The 10,038-nt window shown below is 39.8% G+C and overlaps 1 long non-coding RNA gene across 1 annotated transcript; it reads left to right on the forward strand.

The window, feature by feature from the left end:
• The first annotated feature begins 325 nt into the window (after positions 1 to 325).
• LOC109499272 lies at positions 326 to 1,965 on the forward strand. Its single transcript, XR_002156545.3, has 2 exons — positions 326 to 753; positions 1,620 to 1,965. It is a non-coding gene; the product is annotated as an uncharacterized LOC109499272 (long non-coding RNA).
• Positions 1,966 to 10,038: the final 8,073 nt, after the last annotated feature.

Genomic DNA, 10,038 nt, shown 5'->3' on the forward strand with positions numbered 1-10,038 from the left:
TTCAACGGCCCCCATGAACAAAAAGTTTGAAAAGAAAGGCAGTAAGAAGGAGGGGGACCTAGGTTACTCGGTTGAGCTGCCTGGCCGACTTCGGCTCAGGTCATGATCTCGTGGTTCATGAGTTCCAGCCCTGCGTCGGGCTCTGTGCGGACAACTGGGAGCCTGCAACCTGTTTCACGTTCTGTGTTTCCATCTCTCTTTGCCCCTCCCTGCTCACACTCTGTCTGTCTCTCCCTCAGAAAAAAAAAACAGAAAAAAAAAGAAAAAAAAAGAAAAAGAAAGAAGGAGATGATTACGGTGGAAATTAAGAAGGAAATCATCGAGAAGTACGTACGAACGAGGTATGCAAGTGGCAGAAATTGCAAGATCTTGTAAGAAGCCTACTTCTGCATCTCGTCTGCAGAGGAGGAGGAGAAAAAGACAGAGAAATCCCTCATTTCAGGGGAGATTAGGGACGAGTGTAAAATGTGGGAAACAGTGCAAGGTTTTGTAGAAAACACCACCCAAATGAGGCTGTAGCAGTGTGAGCGATGAATCTGTTTAATGACAATGCGAGGTCACATTTCTGCGAAATACTCAAAAGGAGGCCAAAGCAAGTGCCACTGGATAGATTCCTTGTTAAAGTTGCATGAAAAGAAAGATTCCACTGAGCCAATAGATAGCAGCGATTCCGTTAGTGAAAGTGAAAGTTGTCCCGCATGATAACCCTCCTCTCTCTTGCCTCCCTCACACCAGCCACGAAGGTTTTCAAAGGTAAGTGCTGGTTGATTTGTTTATTTTTCTTTATATTTTGCATTTTCTTTATTATTTTGTATCGTATTACAATATTGTAATCATTTTTATATGAATATTTTGGGGTTGTGGAACGAATCATCTGACTTTCCATGGTTCCTTATGGGGAAATTCGCTTAGATATACAAGTGCTTTGGATTACAGGCATGTTTCTGGAACGAATTATGCTCGCGAACCAGGGTTTTACTATCCTTGTAATTACAAAGGACGACATAGTTACTTTGGAGTGGAGAAGCTAGCAGCTACCAGTTTAACTGTGTAGTCATAGTTTACCTTGCCAATACTGGGACAAATCAGTGTTACATATTTCCTAACAGAACACTGAGAAGATACCATAATTTCTGTGATATTGCTGCCCCAAGTGCATAATCTGAATCTAATTATTAGGAGGAGAGTATCAATGTCAAGTTCCTGATTTTAAAGATATAATGTGGTTATGTAGGAGGGTTTTTTTTTTCTTTGTTTTTAGGACATACATACTTAAAAGTATTTAAACTTATAAGGGATCGTGTCCACAAGTTAATTTCAATTACTTCATAAAAAGATCAATACGTGTGTACATTTAAGATGGAAGAAAGAGTGAGAATAAAAAAGTAAATGTACTAAAATATTAACTGTTGGAGAATCTAGATAATCCCTTGTATTGGAACCGAAACTATCATTTTGCTTTGAATTCTTTGTTACATATGATATATTTACAAAAAAATAAGCATAAAATAAAAGCCCAAATGGCATAGTCTGGTGTTTGCCTGACTCCAAACTGACTTCAGTTATGGTTTTGTTCAGATGTTGGAAAAAGTGAACTCAACTACTTTCTCTCCTTCTAGTAATATGTGACCCAGTCTGGCGAATGAAATAGAAAATATACTGGAAAGCTTTTGGGGAAAATCTCCTCCATGAAAACAAGAACCTTTGTGAAGAAAAATGCCCAGTCCCATGATTTGCTTGCCCTTGGACCCCCCTCTCCCACCGCAGTCTTGCCTCTGAATGTACCTGCTTCAAGTATGTGATACTTGGGACGGTTGCAGGCCACTGGGCAGTCATGAGATCACACGAATCTTTGAAATGCTAATGATGAGCGCTAATATCACTGGCCACTAAATCAACACTAGTAGCCATTATGTACTTGCAGACTTCTTGTTATTGCAGAACAATAAACAACTGAATGTAGGCTATGTGTGTTCGGATATCATTAACCTGAAGCTGGAGGCGTTCCCAACGGACCCACACAGTAGCAACAACCCACATTGACTTCCACAGAGGAGTTGGTGGCATGATGGGAACCATCCCTCCAGAAAAGCATAGCTTAGGGTAGCATCACATAAACATTATGTTGGATTTCCTGTAGAAAAGGATCAGTTTGCTTATTAATATGTGGGTTCGTAACCGCAAGGGTTGGTTAGAATTTGCACGAAAACAGAAAGGCATTTTGTCTACTTCCATCTCTGCTTTAAAATGTTGTGGGCCTTCTGAGCACTTTATAAAAACTGAATCTTAAGAACCCACTGTTTTATGCCTGTACTGTATCTACCCTGTGCGGGGATTTTCAAGAAAACACTTCAACATTCCTGTAAAGGACCCCTGGTGCCGGAATATTAGGAATGCACTTCTGTACCAGGATGTGGTCATCTGTTAAGACAAAAATGTTTTTACTGAATTTTTATGAATTCATTTTCCCTCCTCTCATTTTTTGGGTATATTTCACGTAACCTTAAACCATTCTATGTGTTCAAATACCCAGTTAAAGCATCAGACCTAACATGGTTTATTTTAAGGATTCACATAATCCAGGAGCGCAAGGCAGGCAACTACTGTGTGGCATCTTGGAACCAGCACAGAAAAACAGAGCAAGTGTTTCCAGTAATAAAGCAAATCTACAAGCAAATTTTCAGTTGAGAAGAAAATGTGGTGTGGCCCAGCGCAGTCAATTCTTGTAGAAAAGTAGAGATTCATTTCTTAAGCCAAATATTTTCCCTATTGATACACCTATATTTCGTCCAGCACTTTGCAGCCTCCAGAGACCTTGCAAAACCCAGTATGTGATCTGATCTCCACAACAACCTCACGAGATGGGTGGGAAGTAAGTTATTCGTCTTGCGAACAAACAGGTTTACGGAGAGGATGTGATATGGCCTGGATCATAGAGTTGGCATGCAGAAGGGCTGATCCTCAAACCTGTGCTTTATGATGCTGATTCTAGTAAACTTTCCAAATGGAACTAGATTTTGTAATTTATTCACAATGTTTTCATTTTTAAATAAAAGCAGTTAGTATATATAAAGTAATATGACACTTAATGTTCTACACACACACACACACACACACACACACACATATATATATTGATTTAATTCTCACCAAAATTATAGTTACTATCATCTAACTTTTATGAATGAAGACACTGAGGCATAAAGAGTTTGAATAATATGAACAAGTTAAAGCAATTACTAAAGGGCACAGCTGAGATTTAAACCCAGGGTGTTGGACTCTGGGGTCCGTGCTCTTAGCAATTTCAACATACAGTCTTCTTAACATCTTAATGCCAGTTTCAGGCCTAAAGACGTCTTGCTCCCTTTAAAGAATACCCTTCTCTTTCTTCTCTCCACTCATGCTCTCTTCCTGTTCTAGAATACTAAAGCTGCAGGGAGACCTTAATGTGCTGTAATATTCTTAGTTTATATAGTAATCTGCTCCGTCCAAAATAACTCAAATTGGTTACTTCTTAGATTTTGAATCTGTAAATACTTTCCTGCCTCTTTCTTTGAAGATCTGGGATGGACAACGTAGAAATCCTAGGGATACCATTATTCCTCTCCCAGCATTCAAGACTCCAGTTAGACCTCACTAACGTGTAATTCCTTGTCGTTGTTTTTTTGTTTGTCTGTTTCTGTGGTCCTACCTATAGCAGTTCCCTTAAGCTGATGATGCCACACAGAGTGGCATTGGTCCTCACTCAAGTGAGAAGAATTAGAAGAGAGACTCCAAGAGTAGATATTGATCACTGTGCCCCTCTCCGTGTCCCCTATGGATGGGTGTACTTGACTAATTTAGACTCTGTGAGCTTGGGGAACGGAAGCGGGGATGAAAGAATGTGGCTATTGCTTACTCACTAAATTTCTATTGCTCCACGAGACCTGGGAGTCCTCCATAACTTTTATATAATTTCTTCATAAATATGTGCCAGAATTAAATCCAGCTCACCCTTCTCTTCTTTAGGGTTGCTCCATTACAAATTTGCAATGCAGATTATCCACTCTTCCTATTCCCTGCATCCTTGCAAGAGTGCCTGTTGCCACATCCCCTCATTTTCCCTCTCTACCAAAAATCTTGCCCTCTGGCCTCCGAGTTCTTGCTCCCACAGTATAAGAGCAACCACTGGTCTTATTTCTACTGGGTTTCTACTGGGTGCTCGTAAATGAGTATCAGCAAGTTTAATACCTTGTACACAGTTACGCAGTTAGTGACAGAGTCTGGGTAGAGGAGGGTTGCAGGTGCCAGAACCCATTGCTAAGTACAGCTTCTCCACTGTCTTCAACAGTTTTTATGGTTAGCCATTCCGCTGCTTTCCCATTCTCTTCCTAGAATGTTTGTTATACTTACTGCATTTTACTGAATTCAATTATGAAGACGGCTTTTCAGCTACAGCCCCCTACGGATGCTCAGCCTTTCTCATGATTTAGAGCTTGGTTTTGTGTCCTTCCTGATTCCCACAGCTGTTCCTCGGCATTATTCCTTGGTCTTCTTTTTAAAATGTCAGCTACTTGGAGGTTTTTGCCATTTAACAGCATGGTGGTTTTCATCTATGAACCTCCTGAGAACTTCCCTCGATTGACTGATACTTTGGCAAATGGTTCCATGTTCTTCTCTTCAGGCCCTGCTGCTGTCTTTTTTAAAAACACCCTAGGGAGGAGGTGGGTCAGCACTGTTACCATTGTCCAAAAGGCAGAGAATTTGTGGTATGGTAGTGAAGTAAAGTGCTCATAAGAATCCTCCTGCAAATCCCTTGTGTAGTCTAGACATAGTATTAAAAAAAAAGGCACAAAACAACCATTTAAAAGCACTGGAATGTATCCAAAATCAGACAGAAGCCAGAGGAGAGTTTATTCTTAAAAAACCTCCAACAGTAAATGGTAATGACTGCAAGTTTGTGGCTTAGTTGCTGTAGGGCACTCCCCATGAGTTGGCAGCAGAAACTCAAAAACTTATTAGCTCAAGGTGTCAAAAAACAGAATTTTGTTCTGGAAGAGAACTGGGCCCAGTATCTGACCATTCCTATGCGAAAAGCCTTGGCTGATCATGCACGCTGGCGGTTAGACTGAAGGGACTTAATGAAAATGCAAGCAGAGAACTGTGAGAACCTATCCTTAAAAAACAGAATTTCACTATATGAGATCCATGAGTGTGCTGTTTTTGTAAGCATTATTATTGAAAGCATTTTACAAATACATAACTCACATAGCAAAAAGCTGAGCCTAACTAGCTTGAGACATCAAAGGACAGAGACGGAGGTGAGCAGAACAATTAGGGCAAGAATTTGCAAAATCAAGAGAACTGAGAGAAGACGAGTCCGAAAATCTGACTGGGAGCAGCGCCCAAATCTTCACTGACGACAAAATTGTAAACATAAAAGGGACACCCCAAGGAGACGGGACTGAAACAGTGGCAGCTTGAAGCTGTATGAAGTATGCAGTGATTTCAGCTGATACACACCATGGAAGTGGCATTGTGGTTTGGGTTCAAGCTAGTTAACTGCTGACTTATTAGAACAAAGATTAAAATAATCAAAACAATATAACAGAATACAAAGTGGCTGTATCTGCATCTGAACTATTTTTATTTTATTTTATTTTATATTTATTTGAGACAGAAAGAGAGAGCGAGAGCAAGTGGGAGAGAGGAGCAGAGGGAGAGAGAGAGAGAATTTTAAGCAGGCTTCATACCCAGCACAGAGCCTGATGCAGAGTTCCGTACCACAACTCTGGGATCATGACCTGAGCCCAAATCAAGGGTTGGATGCTCAACCGACTGAGACATCCAGGCACCCCTGAGCTATCTAGTTTTAAATACAAAATTAGAAGACATACATAGAAATCATAAAATATGATCCATACTCAGAAAAAAAAAGACAATCGGTAGAAATGACATTAAGTGTGTCCATTTGTTATATGTGGCAGATAGAGACTTCAAAGTATATATTATGAATACGTTCAAAAAACAAGGTTAAAAATATGCTCAAAGAATTAAAGGAAAGAATGATCTTAATGAATGAATGAAAGAATCTCAACAGAAAAGCAGAACCTATGTAAATAAATAAATGGAAACTCTTTAGCTGAAAAATACAAGAACAGAATGAAAACTTTACTAAAGAGACTCAACAGAAGAAAGTTCCATTAAAGATAGATCAGTAGAAATTACTCCATCCAAAGAACAGACAGGAAAAAGAAAGGCTAAGAAATCGAGTGTACTCAAGGTTCTACCCATGAAAACAATGCCAACTGTTATGTTTGAAAAAAGAGTGACCTTAAAGAAAGGCACCTGAAAATGAGAGAATGAGAGCTTCACTGTTGAGTTTCCCATTTCTGATGGTTGGGAAGGACATAGGCTGCTCTGAGCTGTTGGGACTATCTATGCCACTCACTGAGCCTCAGCCTCATTATATTAGAAACAGTTTGATCAAATACTCTGTGACAACCAATAGATTCAGAAAAAATAAGGCATTTTATGTGTGAAGATTCAAGAAGTAAATTATAGAACTCGTATTATTCAGTGTTGTACAATTGAGTGATTGTAATAAATTGTGTTATTGGCACCAACTTGGCGTTTTTCCCCTTCATTCCTTTAACTCTGCAGTTCATTCATACCAAGGGACATGGTTTGGAGGGATACGTTTCTAAGCCTAATCTTGGTATGAGATGTGCTTTGGGCCGAGCAGACATTTTCAGAAATTAAGCAAGCAAAATTGTGAAAAGTGTTTGCATGTTGGGCTTCTTGCTCTTATGCTGTCACCATTTCTTTGAGAAGGTCATGCTGGGGTTAGCTGGCTAAGTACCAGGAGAAGGATGAGGAACATGAGAACAGAACTGTCTCCTCCTCAGTTAAGTTGCCCCAGTTAAGTGCTCCAGCCAACTCTAAGCTAGAACAGAGGGTCCCATTCAATCTTCAGATGCATGCATGAGGCCAGCTAGGATCAGCAGAATTGCCCAGCTGAGCCCAAGTCAGTCAATACTTCCATCCCATGGATCAATAAACTGTATTAATAAACGCCTATTGTTTTAAGCCACTGAGTGTTCAAGTAGTTTGAAATAATTTCCTGATAGACTATTCAAAAGCATCAGGCACCGTGCTCGATGCTTTATCTATATTGTCGTGTTCAACACTCAAAACATCCTGATGAGGTAGGTACGACAATTGTTTTTGAAAATTTCAACAGTGCATTTTCAGATGAGAAAAAAATTGAGTCCCGAATGTTATTCCGCATGCCAAAGTCACACAGCTATGGAATGAAGCCAGGACTCAAATGTAGGCAGCCCATGTCAGATATTCTATGTACATAAGAATTTGTGTCAAAGGATTTGTCTGTTAAGGGAGTTTTCTATCTCCAAATTGTCAGAATTGCATGCTGACAAAGGGAGTGAAAAATAAACTGTACTGTAGAATTATAGAACATTTCAAAATATGTTATAACAAGAAATTTCTTTTTAATCTTTCTTCCTACACACCACTGACATATACAAACGCCATAATACAAATGCTTAAAGTAACGAAATACCAACTTCTGTTCTTGCTTACATTTGGAGTCAAAGTGTGCCAGGAAAAACATACGCCTGCTGCCATGCATGGTTATTAGTTCCTGGGCCTTCAAGATGCCTCCTACTAATTTATTTTCATCACCGTTGGTTTGAATTGTATCCTTCTTTCCCCCCATCATTCAGCACCACTTAAAAAATGGGAGAAAAAAATTAAAGGTCTCACTCCTAAAATTTCAGACATATGGTGGGGGGTTAAACAGATTCTATGGGATTAAGGAACAGGGGACCAGAGCTCTTGTCTTGTTTCTACCCTGAAGTGTCTACAAGTTGTTAAGCAAGACTCCACATATTTCTTGGAGCCTTAATTTTCTTTTATGTATAATGGAGTCACTACCAGCCCTGGGAGCCTATGAAATGCATTCATGTACTCATTCTATCAATACTTAGTTATTGCAAACTAGCTATGTGACACGTACAACACGATTCATGTAGACAGAGAAACTAGACAAAATCCCTCCATGAGTTCCCAGTCTGGGAAATGGTCACAGAAAAATGTATTTAGTGCTCATTGTTTGTTGCTGTTGTTATTACAAAAACAATACAGTTACCAAAAACTTAAAACAATATGTTATTGGAATTTCAGTTAAATAATTTATTTTTAAATACAATCTTTTACATTCTAAGAGAGTAGAACCAAAAGTTTTCACCGAAACTTCACACTTTCGATCATGCTTTTGCCACAATCTATGATTTCGGTCTTTTCCCTCTTTTTTTAACTATGAATGTAAAAGGCAGAACAGTGTCTCACCAATAGCCACAACAGGATCACACATATATGTGTATATTTGCACACATATAAGTGCATGTTTGTGTGTATACACACATGCGTGTGTGTGTGCATAGCATAAATAACCAGGCTTGGAAAAGTTATTATCTATCTTCATAGCAACACAAGTATGTAAATACTAAACATGCTTTCTCTCTCTCTCTCTCTCTCTCTCTCTCTCTTTCTCTTTCCCAGTATTGCCTTTGTGGTATCCTTGGAGAAGCTGGATAGACTCTTCAATTGGTTTAAAAATGCATTTATGAAGACCTACATTATCCTTGCAATTGATGTCTGCATGTTGTTTTAATGAAGGGTTAAGTTTGGGGGTGCCTAGGTAGCTCAGTCGATTAAGCGTCCAACTCTTGACTTCAGCTCTGGTCATAATCTCTCAGTTCATGAGACTGAGCCCCACAATGGGCTCTGTGCTGACTGTGGGAAGACTGTTTGGGATTCTCTCTCTCCATATTTCTCTGCCCCCCACTCATGCTCTCTCTATCTCTCTCTCTCTCAAAATAAATAAGTAAAAATTTAAAAAAAATAAGTAAGTTTGGCTGTGATTAGCAGCAAAGAAAATAGAAAGGCAATGTGTTTAATAAGATAGAGGTTTATTCTCTCAAGTGGGCAAGAATGGCTGATCATTTTTAGCATTTGTCGTGTATCAGACACTATCCTGAGTGCTTCCCATTTGCTGATTCTTTTAATTCTCACAAAACCCTACAGGTTTTATTATCTTCATTTTACAAATGGGGACGCTGAGATGGAGAAATTAACTGTCCCATGATTGAACACAGGCTATCCAGCTCCAGAGCCCGAGCCCTTCTTGCCCCTACTCAATGCCCTGAGGCAAACCATCATGGGTGAAGATAGAACATCACCGGTTCCTTTTAGAGTAGTTCCTATTTTCATGGTGCGGCGTGGTCTCCACATTTCACACAGCAGTATAGAGCCAGAGGTGAAGAAGAGGGTGTGGCAAGTGATGGGCTTATAAATGACTTCCATTTGCCTGGTAACGTCTGCTGACATGGCTCTTTCACATGGCCACATCCAACTGTAGGGTAGCCTGCAAACATGGCCTCCATTCCAGGCCCCTGTGTCCAGGCTAAAACTGCCCCATGTCCATGGAAGGAAGGAATATTGGTGACAACTGATAGTTCCTACTCACAGGTCTCTTTTTATCATTTTATTTATTTATTCAGAACTATTTACGTATTTAAATTCAAGTTAGTTAACATATAGTATAGTCTTGGCTTCAGGAGTAGAACCTAGTGATTCATCTCTTACATGAGATGAAACCTGGTGCTCATCCCAACAAGTGCCCTCCTTAAGGCCCATCGCCCATGTAGCCCATCCCCCCACCCACCTCCCCTCCAGCAACCCTCAGTTTGTTCTCTGTGTTTAAGAGTCTCTTATGGTTTGCCTCCCTTCTGTTTTTATCTTATTCTGCCTTCCCTTCCCCTATGTTCATCTGTTGTGTTTCTCAAATTCCACCTATGAGTGAAATCATATTGTATTTGTCTCTCTCTGACTTATTTCACTCAGCATAATACACTCTAGTTCTATGCATGTTGTTGCGGATGGCAAGACTTCATTCTTTTTGATCGCTGAGTAGTATTCCGTTGTATACGTATACCACATCTTCTTTATCCATTCATCAGTCAGTGGACATTTGGA

The sequence above is a fragment of the Felis catus genome, chromosome B1 (genome assembly GCF_018350175.1).
Source record: "Felis catus isolate Fca126 chromosome B1, F.catus_Fca126_mat1.0, whole genome shotgun sequence".
NCBI classification, from domain to species: Eukaryota; Metazoa; Chordata; class Mammalia; order Carnivora; family Felidae; genus Felis; species Felis catus.